We start from the raw sequence: 14,615 nt of genomic DNA, 5'->3' as shown, positions 1-14,615 counted from the left end.
CACAAACTAGTGGTGAGACCTTTAATATATGGAAAACATTCAAGATCCAAACTAGAAAGTCCCCTTTGACACCTCTGCTCACAATGCCAGCCTTGAATTTGCATTTAGAACTCTTCCCTATACTGCAAAACAAATTCAGTTCCCCAAATATTGAAGATTAAAGCAGACATCATTTAAAAGGGGAGTGGGAGCATGTAGAGAAGATTATTTCAGCCATTATACAGGAAAACCTTTGGAGTCTAACCTAGACATAGCTACCTTCTCTGTCCCTCCTTCCCATAATCTATCTCTATTCCCAGGTCCCCCATCATCAAGGGTCTTGTCTCCACCCCTCCAAAATTCTACCTCCTTTCAGCTAACAGATGTAAAACACAAGACAGCCAAATGGGAACAGCTTATTGTTCCTGAAGCATGCCCCAAAAGCTGTCAGCAAATTCCAGCACACTCCCAATCTCATTTTCGTGTTGTTACTCATGTTACTTGTTTCTATTTCTTTCCCTTGGAGCTCAAGGAATTGGCAAGAGCTGCACTATGTTCTCTTCTCTTTGTCGCTCTGAAGAATGCAGTCATGGCAGCCCTCCTCCAAAGTCCTCAAAGCCAAAGTCACCAGAGAGGTAGAGGACCTAAAGCCAATCACCCTGTGCCTCTGGCAACATCCTCATCTGCAAAAGGTGCACAGCAACACCCAAGATAAGCCCAAGGGGCACACACTCAGCGTGTCCATCATCATTGTGAAACAGACTCACCCCAGAGGTACACAAAGTGCAGTGAGGAAGCCAGTGGGTGGCACCAAAAATGGTGGTTGGAGGAAAGACTGGTGGTTGTTCCCAAAGAGGAAGCAACATGTAACAATTCTTTCAGGAACTCACAGCTACCATGCACTGAGCATTTACTATGTGACAGGCATCCTGCCAAATGCTTTAAACACAATCTCGGTAAATACTCAAAACAAAACCTTAGGAACTTCAGGAAGTATTATTACTCTCATTTAACAGGTGACAAAATTGAGGCTCAGAGGGCATTAAGTGGCTTACCCGAGACCACAGAGCTATGAGGACAGGTCTTCTCTTTACTTCCTAGTCAGTACCAAAGTAGCACCAAGGAGTATGGCCCAAGAACCTCATCCCTAACCTAAAGGTGAGGTCTTTCTTTTACTGTGCACATCAGCCCTGAGAGGAAGGTATATTTTTAATCCTCAAGTGACGTGAGTGTGAAGGGTGAACAGGGAGCACAAAGCTTATAATGGTGGGATGGGATCAAGAGTGAGTATGGACCGGAGCTGGAGAGGTGCTTGAATCGTCCAGGTAGACAGGCTGTCCCTCCAAGTCTCTGGTGTTCACAGGCCCATTTAATATGCAACTAACAGTAGTCCTTGGCCACACAGAATGCAGACCCAGGGAAGCCTTATGGCTGCTCAGGAAGAAGGCTCAGCACTCACTGGTGACACTTCACTGAAGTCTTGCCTTTATCTTGTGACTTAAGTTTGAGAGCAAGGTTGTGCTCCTTAGGCAATCACATGCATCAAGAAGTTGGATTCTCCACTCTCGACCTGCTTTGTAAACACAGCAAGGTGCCTGGCTCTACTTGCTTGAGGAGACATTCAGGGAAATCTCAGTTTCAGATGACCTCACGTTTATGTCCTTAAGGCCTGCAAATAGGCATTTTTTTATCTCCCAACAAAATCCTTCCTTCTTCCAGCCTAATGGGGAAGCTTGACTCCCTCCCATGACCAATTAATGCTTAGGTTCTGACTCATTTTTTGAAATCTCAATGATAGAGATAGTCCACTAAGTCTCTGTGTCACAATATCAGTGACCACCCACCACTGGCTTTACTGAGTCAGCCTGTAATTTGGGGGAACAAGGGGCTCTGTTTTTTTAGCTATGCAATGGGACTATCAATGGTTGTAACTGGCTCACCCCACACTGAAGACACAATGTCTGCCACCAAGTCAACATTATACCAAGAGGAGTTGGTGCGTGATGCTGGCAGTAAGAGGAGCAGCCGTAGAAGGATTTATTATTGTCTATACCAGAAGAGAAGAGGAAATGTAAAACCCCTCAGTACTGGGAGGAGAAAGGAATACTAAAAGGAAAAAAGACAGAAGACAAATGACTCCTGCCACCAGCTCCCCTTGAGTTAGGATCCAGCCCCTGGCCTCACATAGTGAATTTACTCTTTGAATCCTTGTAAGAACTTCATGAAGTAGACTCTGCTAATAGCTCACACTTAATGGGTGAGGAATCTGAGGATCAGAAAGTTAAGGAATTTTGTGCTGAAGTCAAATGACCAGGAGGCCACAGAGCCAGGATCCAAACCATCTCTGTGTGACCTCAAAGCCCAAGTGGAAAATTCAGCATCCCTCTTCCTCAACCTTAACCCTTGCCACCAAAAGGTCACCAAGCGGTGTCCTCTTTCCAGAAGGCTGGGGGAAGAGAGGCACTTAGCTTGGAGAGTTCACTCAGCTTGTCTCTCTACAGAACCCGAGAATCATGACCCTGCAGCAAGCACAAAGCCCTTATCCGGGCAGGGCTTGCTGTGAAATCCAGCTATCTGCCTCATTTGATCAGGCTGCAGACACCCAGCACAGGAAATTAAAAGCATCTCATAGATCACAGAGTGCAGCACTAAATGATCTCAGGCAGAATCCTTCCTGCGCCCTCCTGCTTCTGGTGCAGGAGCAGGCTCATTCAGTCAGGGACTGAACTTTTGAGAGGAGCTCCTGGACTTTCCTGGTCACCATTGTCCCCAAGGCATAAAAGGGGGCCCTGTTCTCAGAGTGTGAAGATGGAAAAGCAGCCCCTAATAACAAGAGGGCAGCATGCATGCATGGGTGTGTGTGTGTCTACATCCATGGGGTATGTCTGTGTGTGTTTGTGTGTCTCTGTGTATGAGTTCTGGAGGGACATGTAGATGAGAACGGTAGCCTCTAAGGGGAAAACTACAACTTTCTATCATGAGCTGTGTTAACTATTTGTGCAAGCAGTATATATTTTAAAGGTAAAATAAAATAAGGGCACACTTAGAGGAGAGGCTCTAATTCATGACAAAAGGGAAATCCTTCTTATGAGGTACTGGAGATTGAACACAGGGTCTTCTTTATTTAGAGAGTATCTCACTAAGTTGCCCAGGCTAAGTTCAAATTGCAGTCTTCCTACCTCAACCTCTCAGAGTACTGAGATTACAGGCGCGACCCAGATAATACTCTTAAATTGAATCTTAAAAACCAAAATGATTCAACAGGTACCAGCAAAAGGGGAGAGTCCCAGGCAGAAGGTGCAGCTTAAAGCAAAAGCTCAGAGATTGGTGGGGAGGAAAAGGCATTATTTAGGAGAAAAGGCCTAATACCAGAAGATAAGGACCATGATTCTCAGCTCCCCTCCTTCCTCCTTCATTTGCCAGCTATTGTGACATGAGCTTCAGGACGTTGCAGGGTAGGTCATCACACCTGCTCCCCTTCATGAGTCCGCAGCAGTGCTGTGCACTGGAGCATCCTGTGGGCATGATGTCTGGGGTCTCTATTTGCTCAGCATCCCTTCCTTTGAGTTTTAGCAAAAGCAGCTCCTTCCTTTGTTAAGTCTGCTCCTATTCTCCCATGTGGCAGTGACATCCTTAAGCCATGCTACACCAACAAAGTCCATAGGAGCATGAGGCAAAGCACCTAACGCAGTACCAAGCATGTACAGTCATTGAATATCAGTGAAAACAAATAATGGCAGAGCAAAATACATACCATGACAGAAGTGAAAGGACATTATAGTTTTTTTTGGAAATCTGAGAACCACTTCTACAATCAGATGGCATCTGAACCTTACCTGAGCAGGAAAGTTCCAGAAGCAAGAGAGCAGAGTAGAATTTCGTACATGAGGCCCAGTATGTGTGAAAGCTCAGGGGCTTGGAAGACTAGGGAGAAATGGCGAGCAGTGTCGCTTGGGGTGTGGCCCATGGGTCTTGGGGGGATGATGGGAACTGGCAAGCGATGAGGTTGGGAGATGTCTCCGCTGCATCCCTGAAACACCCATTGGCTAAGTACCAACATGTGACAAGCAAGCAGTCCTCTCCTCCAGGACCGCTCAGCTGGTGGTCATTGCTGCCTTGATCCAGCTCTGCTTCCACAGCACACAGTGGGAGTCCCCTCTTCCCCAACCTGCTAACGGAGTAGATAAGAACACAGGCTTTAGAATTGAATCAACCCGGGTTGCAACCCCAGCTTGCCTCCTTTTATCAGTGCCATGGTGAGGAGATACCAAACCTGAATGAGCCTCACTAATTTCATCCTCACACATCCACTCCACAGGAGTGTCATAAAAGATTGAATAAGATCATGCCTTAATAGAGAACCTACTATAAGACTTTTTAAAATGGGTATTTTGTTACTGTCATTATTATAATGATTATTACTATTATCATCCCATTTGGAATAACATTGTGTCTCATCCATCCCCTGCTACTTGTAAAGAAAGCTATCTTTGGGACCCATCTTCTCCATATTGTTTATCTTCTCCTTTGTTTCTTGTCTTAATACCCTCACCCAGATCTCCCATTTGTTTTGTAAATTTAAAAATCATTTGACTGGGAAGTATGGATTACTTGGTTTGGAAGGAAGTTCCAAGAATGTGTGGCCCATGTGGAGTTTTCCCCTGTGGAGCCTGGGGGAGAGAGACTAAAGTCTTGCCTCTGTCCCAGGCTGCTTTGAGGGAGATGGCCCTCACGCCCTATCAGTAGCCTTCCAGACACGGCTCATCCCGTCCTATTGAACTCTTGCCTGTAGACCAGGCCAACAATAAATCAATTTCAAATGCCAGCCTCCCGAAGCCAAGTCCCCTGGAGGACCCCAGGAGGCAGGCACCCTGTCCTCCTGCCCAGGTCCCCAGGTGCACTTTGTTCTCCTCACATATTCCCTGCAGCCTGCACAGGCTGCTGCTGTTCACATCTGCAGCTCTCTGGCCCCCAAGGAGGAGATGAGAAACCCTCCTCAGCCAGTGTAGCTTACAGTGGGAATAAGACCTTGGGGATAAGGCCAGAGCCAGGCTGACACTGGAATGTTATTGCTTCATGAGCTCTCATGTCCCCAGCAGAGCTGTGAGTCTCTGTGACCTCACTATGGCACAGGGTACATTTCTCACCAGCAGGCCCTGGCCAAATGCTTCTGGAGTCAGTCCCTTCTCTGGCAGTGGTTTTAGGCATCCCAGTTTCCCAGAATTCCTGCCTTTGTCAGGGGTCACAGATCTCCTCTGGAAGAGCAGTTCAGGAGGAGATTCATGGCAGGATAGCGATAGCTCTGCTTTTCCTGGAGTTTACCCAAAAGATCTCCAAACGCTCTAACAAGAGGGCTCTAACAAGAGGACTTAAATGTCCTGCAAAAGCTAGTGCTAATGCTCATCTGCTATTCTTGACCCTTGGGTAGACTCAGAGCACCTACCTATAGTTCAATTTCTAAGCATTCCTTGCGAAAAAGTGGTTATTTTTCTATGCCTGCACACCACCAACATGACCATGGGTGAGGTGACCAACATAGCTAGGCTGCAGGCCCATGTGGGAAACTGGAGGTCTAGCCACTGAGACCCTCCTGGAGGAGATAGAGGCCGACTGAAAGAGGCATCAGATCCTCTCTCAGGACTTGTTTCATTCTGCTAACTACAGACATAGACTTCAATGTGTCAAATGACACAATGGACTCCAATGATTCAGAGGTAGAAGGGACTTTGTAACCCCAGATCTTTTTGTCTTCAGCAAGAATTCAATAGATGACTCAGTTCCTTATTAGCAACAAACTAGCTGTCAGGATTTTGTTGTGTCATATATATAACTCTCATTTGTAAGGCAGACATTACTTTAAATAAACCCACGAATTTATTAGGACACTGGAATTCAAGGAACAGAAACCTAACTCAGTCTGACCTAAGGAAAAATCAGAATTTACTACCTTATATCTACAAAGGCCAGAACTAAAGCTTTCCCAGGAAATCAGATGATAGTATCATCTTTTTCCCTCCATCTGCCCACCTTTCATTCAAAATCTCTCCTTCTCTCCAAGTTCTGCCTTCATTCTTTTCAAAATACAAGAGCTTCTTTTATACAGCAGATTGGCTCAGGCAATGCTAGGCTTCATCAAGCTAGAAAATCCCAAAAAGAAGACTACTCTCTTGCAGCATCCACCCATAGAATTCAAGAGAAGACCCTAATAAAACAAATTTAAGTCATGTGGTGACTGCTGAGCCAATCATGGCAGCCCTCCACATGAGACACAATGATTGGTCCAGCCTTGGTCACATGACACCCCTTAACCATGTGGTGTGGAAAAAAGCAGCTTCCCCAAGAGGACATGGTCTCTTCCCATGGAAATGGAGCGAATGTTGAAAAGAACAGGAGGGAGGGGCTTCTGTCTGTCTGTTATGTCAGAGAGTATAAATGGAAAAGTTGCTGTTACACAAGAACAAAAGTAGTGAAGTCTTTTACCAAAGAGTGGTTTTAGGATTTCTTCTAATTAGCTTCTTTAGGAATATGTAAGGTAGGGGCTGGGGATTTAGCTCAGTGGCATAAGCGCCTGCCTTGCAAGTGTGTGTTCGTGAGTTCAATCCCTGGTACTGGTAAAAACAACAAAAAAAAAAGGAATATGTAAAGTATTAAGTATACTTAAAAATACTTAATGAGCTGCCCACTTTTATAGGACATAAAGATGTGGTGAGTCAGAACAACAATAATACCTAAGATGACAAAACAGACCAACATCTTTGGGAGGAGGAAGAGAATTCACACCTATTGAACATTTATAGGCCTTGTGGTAGAGTTGTGTAGCCATGCTATGTGGTGGGCACTGTTGTTCCTTCCATTTGGAGAGCGAATTAATAATGCTCAGAGAAGTTACAAAAGAAAAATAAATCTCACAGACGGTCCCAGGCTAAAAGTGCTGGAGCTGGGGTGTGAACCCATGCCTGATTCCAGAGCTGGTTCTTTTTTCCACAAGCCCAGTTACCCTGCCAAAATCAAAACATATCGCAACTGAAAGGTGGAGGGGAAAACAATCAGTCCTTCTCTATTTATAGATAGAGAACAAAACCAGACAGCCCAAGAGTGTAGAAGTGCCAAGACAGGAATCAGTTTTTCTGGGTCTCTTTTGAGGACATTCTTTGCTTCTCAAGTGGAGACAGTGCCCAGAAGTAAGATTGCCCATCACAAATGCTGCAGGAGCCAGGATAATGTGGCCAAGACAGGACATGGATGCAGCAATGCAGGGGTGGTCAGTGGCTTGCAAGAGGCTGCCTCAGCAGAGCAGTGTGTGCAGACACACTTGCAAAGATATGCAAAGGGATGGTAGCAGGTAGCTAGTTGAAAAATGGAGATTTCAAAGTAGGTTTCATTTGAGAAGTTTGGCAGTAGATATGAGGATATCAGCATGTTTCATAGTTATGAAAGCAATAACCAAAGAAGGGCTAAAACTCGGAGCGTAATAAAAACTAATGTTTGTGCTATTTATAAATAACCAATTGATGATAGAAATAAGAATCCAAAGTATCTTGAGCAGTTAAAATCCTGGACTGGGGAAAAGAAATTAGTGTAGACAGCAACAGGGTTCTCAGTGGGTTTTGTCTTCCTGCCACTGCTCCCCACCTCTCTCTTCCTGACCTCATGGGGTGCCATGTACTGTACATGGTCTGACTGATTGCAATGCTTCATTCCATTGGACACGAGCCTTGGCTGACCCGGTGTGATTCAAACCAAGTCTCCCAGCCCATCTCTGGAATTGTCATACAGATGTTGGTGAGAGCTGCCCTCCTTCTTCGCTGTGTTGTTAAATTGGAATCGCCAGCTGGAAGCAGGCATATGCAGCCCAGGCTTCACCCATTCAGATTAGTAGTGATTGAGGAGGCAAAGGAGGATTTCTTTCTCTCAGTACCCATATGTAAAACCCAAGGGGAGGCATCGTCCCTGGCCCTGGGCAGGTAGGCTATTCATGAGAGAAGAAAAGGATCAACCCAATAAAATAGGGAGGAGAGAGAGGGAGGGAGAGGGACAGAGAGAGAAAGAGAAAGAGAGAAAGAACAAGCAACATCTTTCAAAACTCTGAATCCATCCCTGCCTGGTTTCCATCCCACGTCCCTCTTTAATGAAGAGAGTGTGAATGGTGTTTCTGCAGCTGACAACCAAAGTAGAGCTCAGGAACATAATTCCTATCCACGCCCAATTAATAGTGCCCTTTGAATAGAAATGAAAATTGTGACCTGCCAGAGCCACTGAGAATGTATATAATTAAAAATAAAAGAATACAAGGGTGCCTGTCCTCAAAGAGTTCATTGCTATGGGAAGTTGTTTTTGCTTTCATAGCATAAATAGGAAATCTCTCAGAAGTGTCAGAAATATGAGTCCACTCTGATGTATGTTGGTGGGGCAGGAGGGTGACATGAAGAATCTTAGGTAATTACAAGCCTCTTCCAGCAGAGAAAGAATATTCAAACTGCTGGACTTGAGCATTGCAGGCAAAAGGAACAGCAAAGTGCACAGAGCTGCACAGGTTTCCTAATGAGACAAACCCCTCACCCCAAACCCCTAGACGGACTTTAGATGTCCCCTCACTGGCCTGCTCTCTCCCTCCTCTTTCCTGGTATTTCTTTGTCCTCTTGCCCTTTGGGGGCCTTTGCTCTCCCTGTAGGTCTCTGTGAAAGCCAGTCCCATTCACTTTCATCCCGAAACTAAGGAAACAGAGTCCAGGCCCTTCAGGGACAGGGCTCCAGGCCTTTTAATAAAGAGCAGAAGCTCCATAATTTTTCTTTGACTGATGATGCCATCTCTTATAGTGCCTCTTCGATGAGCCAGGTATATTTAAATACCAGTCTCTCGTCTCTGTCTTAACCAAAGCAGTCTTCAATAAGATGGACGGGAAAAAAAGAAGAAAATGAAAAAGAACTGGTGCTTTGGGACAGCCCCAGGGCGACCCTCTGAGCAGAACAGGGGGCGGTGCAAACGGGCCCCTTCTGTTCGGCTGCATGAGCCTCACACAGCTCACAAACCAGCACTGCCACACTCTACAGCCATGGGACAGCCTTTTTAAAAACTCCTACTCTGAAAGATTTTCTTGATGCATATGGTACACTTGCCAAAAGGAGAATGTTGAAATTGATGGATTTCATTGAGTTGTAGAATCTTTCCCAATTCCGAAGCCCTACACTGTGCTGCTGATGAAGAAATAAACTGTTAAAACTCTTCAAGTAGGTCGTTGTAACTGCCTTAAGCATTTCCATATTTTACAACACATGCATTTTAATTCCAGAGCATGGGCTGGCTCTACCACTTACAAGCCATAGATTTTGCTTCTCTGAGCCTCAATTTCCTCATCCTTAAAACAGGGAATAATATTAGGGTACCTAGCTCATAATTTGGTGTGAGGTTCAACACAATGCCTTGGAATGTGTGCATTTATGGGTCCACATGCTATAAATGTTACATAAGTGCTCAGATGTACAAATAGAAACACATTTCAGTGTGACAAATTAATTGGAAAACTAGAAAAATGTCTAATCATAGGTTGTTGGCTAAAATAATTATGTACATATATAAGATGAAAAGTAAAGAGCTATCTTAGAAGACCATTTTGTGATGCAAGAAGATATTCATAATATGTTGTTAGTTTTTTAAAAATTCAAGTAATATGTATAGTTTGATCCACATAATCAAAATAAAAAGTAGAGAAAATACCTTGAAATATTATTGGTAAATCCCTCCAAATTGATGGCTCAACCTTGCTGGCACATTGGAATCATGTCAGGAATGTTAAAAAAAAATGCTTGCTGTAGGATCCCACTTCTAGAAATTCTGGTTAAATTGGCCTGCACTGTGACCTAGGGATTTTTATTTTTGTCTACATGCTTGTTTTTCTTTCCCCAGACTTTTCCTCCAAGTCTTCTAAGATAAACATGCATCACTTTTATAATTAGATATTAAAACTATAATTGCTATGTAAGAGACATTTCGATTGCCCCCAGAGAGACGCTGGCTAAGCAGTTCTGTCACTGCCTGGCTTTCTAGAACCTTCTCTCCTGAGAAAAGTGGGTTAGGGTTAGGGTTAGGGTTCCAGGAGAGATGGAGTTTGTCTGTGAGAATGACTCACTGCCCTGGAGAACCAGTCTGGGCAGGGGCTGGGGGAGCTCAAGGAAAGGACACTGGGCATTCGAGGTACCAGGCAGAGACTAAGGCAATCAACCCACAGACAGGCTCCGCTGGCTATGCAACTGTGAGCAGGTGGCTCTGTTATTTATGGCCCTTGCTGTCTGTGCCCTTGCTGGGGGCTCGTTATGATATTAGGATTGCATTCACATCAGCATCCTGTTTCACTCTTCCAGCATACGGGCCGATAAGGGCCAGGAATAGTATGTACAACAAAGAGAAAGCAAGCAATGGAAGGTCTCTGCATGGTTTAAAAAAATAAGTGTAACTGACAGAAAGTCCAGGGCTGTTTTAATTTTTTCTCTCTTGGTGTCTAGAACAGAAACACTGGGGGTCTGAAACAGAGCTTCTTCAGCTGCACCCCTGTTCCTTCAGCAAGTCTTTACTGAGATTTCATTACGTGCCAAGTCTTGTGCCAAGTACTCTTCACTATTTAATTCTTATCTAGAGCCATAAGCCAGTGACTCGGGTACTGTTGTTTGCTTGCCTTTTACAGAAAGGATTTGAAGCTCAGGGAAACCAGTGGCCCAGAGTCACCCAGCAAACTGTTAACCATCACATCATCATCAGAGTGGCTACTGTTTATGGAGAATTGCCTCCACATCAAACACCGAATGAAGAGCTTTCTATCCACTTTATAATCACTCCACTTCCCAAGCAGCCCTCAGAGGCTGTGGTTATTATTATCTCTCATTTACAGATGATGACACTCAGACACAGAGAGGGAAAGCTGCTTGTCTATGATCACACAGCTTTTAGGCAATGAAAAAGGATTTATATCCAAACGTGTCGAACTCCTAGACTCTGTTCAGATTGTTTTGCTCCTGCAACTTAGCCAGTGAGCCTCAGAAATCAGGCTAGATGCCTTTTGTATACAGCGAATTAAAGGTGTATCAACTAAAGCTATTCACCTCAGTTCGTTTCTGCCGGTCCTCAATACCTGAAGGTGCTGCATTCTTCAAGCAGAAAATGTGAGGAGCTGGAAACCTTCTCTGACCTAATTTGCTGTTTGTTAAATATGCAATCCTAATTCTTTTTGTAACTACTCTGTCAGGCATGTGCCCATTATCATCCAAAAAGCCACAGCAGAACAGAATTATGGGAAAATGACAGAGAAGGCAGGAAAAGGGCACCTGCCGGTTGCCACGGTGAAATATTCAAAGAGAGCGGGAGGCAGCCATTAGCATTCAGTTTAATGGTGTTTTTAGCCCCATCCATAACTGGAAGTGTGTTTACTGTTTCATATTTCCTTCATGAGCAGGAGCCACAAATCTTCTTCTTCATCTTGAGAACCAGTTAATGGTTCTAATTAAGCATTGGCTCACACTGTTCCTTAACCAGGGATGGACAATTGGAGTTCCCCTGTCACCTCCAGCAGTGTGATCAGGCACTCATCCGAGGCCCCTGGACCTAGCCACCAGCCATTTCTGATGATTCTGAGTTGCTTAGGATGTGGCCCAGAGCACCCCACCCACACACACACACACCAGAACTGAAATGGGGCCACATCTAGCCCCAGGAACAATTCATCCCCAATGCTCCCCATTTAAGTGGCATATTACAAGCTGTTTATCCACCCAACACTCTTCAGTGATGCCAAGCTCTATCGCCTGCAGGCTGCAAATAGGGATCTCGAGATAAAGGTATACCACCTGGAATGTGAATCAGACTTCCGAGCCGAGAACACAAAGTTACTAAATACAAGACATTCACTAAACCCCTCTTAACTTCATTCTTCTGCCCTGGTGATTCTCAAACCTAAAAATCTACCAGACTCACCTAGAAAGCTCTGGTTCTGTCCTAGATCACAGGCATCCAAATGTTTGGGGATACAAACCAGGCATCTCTGTTGCATGAGTGTTCCTCAGATGACTGGCTGGACAGCTAGACCTGAGAAACAGACTCTGGCTCCTCCACAGTCTCTCACAGCCTCTCATGTATAAAGTTGATATTTTTCCCTGTGTACCATGCAGATGTCATCATTAAGCCAGTGTTTTACTAGTTTGAGTCAGTGATAAGCAGTAGGATGCTGAGGCCTCTTAGGTTTGAATCCCAACTCTTCAACATCCTTGCTCTTTGACCTCAAACAAGTAAGTTAAACATACCGGGCTGCAATCTTATCATCTGGAAAACAAAAGCAGAAAACAGTGGCTACTTTATGGGGTTGTAGTATGATTATATACAAAAACCCGATGCTGGAAATGTGATCCTGGTGTAAGTAGCAGTGTTGGAGGCGGGGCTTAAGGGGAGGTGTTTAGGTCTTGGGAGCTCCAGCTTCAGAAGTAGATTGTTAATTATAAAAGGGTTTGAGTCTGCAAATTTGAACACTGTCCTCATGCATGCTAAGTGCCACCTCCTACCACCATGTCTTTGGATTTTTCAGGCTCTAGAACTGTGCCAAATAAATTTCTGCGCATTCTAAATGACCCAGGGTCAAGCATTGTGTGGTAGTGATAAAAAGCAGAACATACTGGGATTGCTGGAAGCATAAAGCTCCTAGAACCGGTCAGTGCCCAATAAGTGATAGCCAGAATCATGAGTAGCCACAGTCTCGGCTACTCCTCACACAGGACAAGGAATATATTTCGTTGTGGGCAAGGGGAGTGGTGTCCAGTTTGACAGTCTCAAAACCCATCTCTCAACACAATGCAGGAAGAAGACTTTTCTCCTAATTAGAGAGATTCCTAACAGCAGCAACAGGGCCTGCAGGCTGCAGAACCAATCATTTTCTCCTGTAAACCGTCTCATTTAATTCTCACACCAAGACCCTAAGATAGAGAATATTTTAAGTAAGCAACCAAGACTCTAAAACGTTAAGTAACCTATCCAAGATTATAGAGTAAATTACAACACTGGGACTTATGAGCACCTTTTTAAATCAACGTAGTGTTTTACCTCCAAGATTCAGTTGAGCAGAAGCTGCAAAATCTCACCTGCAGTTGGGCTCCAATCCCCCAAATCCAGCTCAGCAGCCCGTCTTTCCCCTTCCCATTTCCTGCTTTCTCAGGAAGCCTTTAGGAAATAAGAACAGCATGGTACACAGAAGTCTTCAGGTCCCCCAGGAGCATCACCAAATCACTTAAGAAGTAATATTGCAACCTTTGCTTACAAGTCTTTCAGGCTGTTTCCTCCTTGGAACTGCATTCTGCCTTCCAAACAAGCCTACAGATAATGTGATCCCACTGCTAAGGAAACACAAGTGCAGCTAGCAGAGGTAAAAACTAGGGTTCAAAAAGCAGTCAAACCATCCTGCCTCCTACTTTTTCTTTCTGTTTTTTCCCCTTTACTGCTATTGCACTCCTTTAGAGAGAGTCATACACTGCAGTGTAAGACTGCAAAACAGATGCCATATGGGAGCCAGACATTCTCCTTCCCTCACTTCAGAAATTACTCATTGATTTCAGCGCTGTTCTCCACAAAGTCAGGACACCGCCTCGATTTTCTTTTCATCTAAGAGTTCCTGGCAGCAAATACCAATCAACTGTTGGATAAGGCATGCTTTACCCCATCTAGTGATTAAAAGCACATACTTTGGAGACCATCAAACCTATATGAAAATCCCACCTCTGAATGCACAACCAGAGAGATATGGCTTAAATTCTCTGAGCATTAGTTTTCTCATCAGTGATACAAGGATGATCATAACCCCTTCACAGAGGGGTTTGCTGGTACACTCCAGGATCTGTCAGATGCACAGAGAGTTTTGGGTCGATGGTATTTGTCTGTCCCATCCCTTACATTATGGTACTAAACATTTACGTACCACTCTGCTAGGAACCAGAAACACTGGAGCAAGCAAGAAAAATAAGGTTCCTCATCTGCTAGCACATTCTAGTGGAGAAAGTAGCTTTTTGGCAAATAATTATTTACCAAATAATTTTAGCTTGGGATAAGAACTTATGAGAGATAAGTTCTGAATGGCAAAAAGAAGAGCACCAGAGTGGGGTGGGTAGTCACATGGAGGCAGCTCAGACACGACAGAAAGTTTCATCCCTCTTGGGCGCTGGCCCTTGAGTCCGTGACAGAGGAAGAAACAAGGGGGAATGGACTGAACGGTGTTTTGACACTGTGATGGCAGCGGAGGCAGGTTATTCATAGCTCTCCTCCCTGACCCTCCCCAGTTTGATTGGCTCCATTCCTGGGATGAGAGAAATAGCAAAACACTCAGCGCTGGATTCATGCACTCTGACGAGGCCCCTTTCAGGTCCCAGCTAATCTGCTGCAATCAGCCAGCAATCTGCAGAGCCAACCCGACCTGTCTATTCCAGCAAATCAGCCTGGACCCCTGGGGACCTTCTAGCCTCTTTCTCTCTCTACCCCTGTGCTACCTCCTGTTTCTACCACCACATTTCCCCCCTCCACCTTTTTTCTCCCAGTCTCCAACTCCCTCCCTCTCTGCCTTCTTTCTCGCACCCATTTTTCCTATGGGTGCAAAAGCCCACGGAGACTTGGGA

The sequence above is a fragment of the Cavia porcellus genome, unplaced genomic scaffold (assembly GCF_034190915.1).
Source record: "Cavia porcellus strain 051 isolate PalLab524CR breed Dunkin Hartley unplaced genomic scaffold, mCavPor4.1 scaffold_19, whole genome shotgun sequence".
In the NCBI taxonomy this organism is placed as follows: domain Eukaryota; kingdom Metazoa; phylum Chordata; class Mammalia; order Rodentia; family Caviidae; genus Cavia; species Cavia porcellus.
This window is presented reverse-complemented; position numbering follows the sequence as displayed.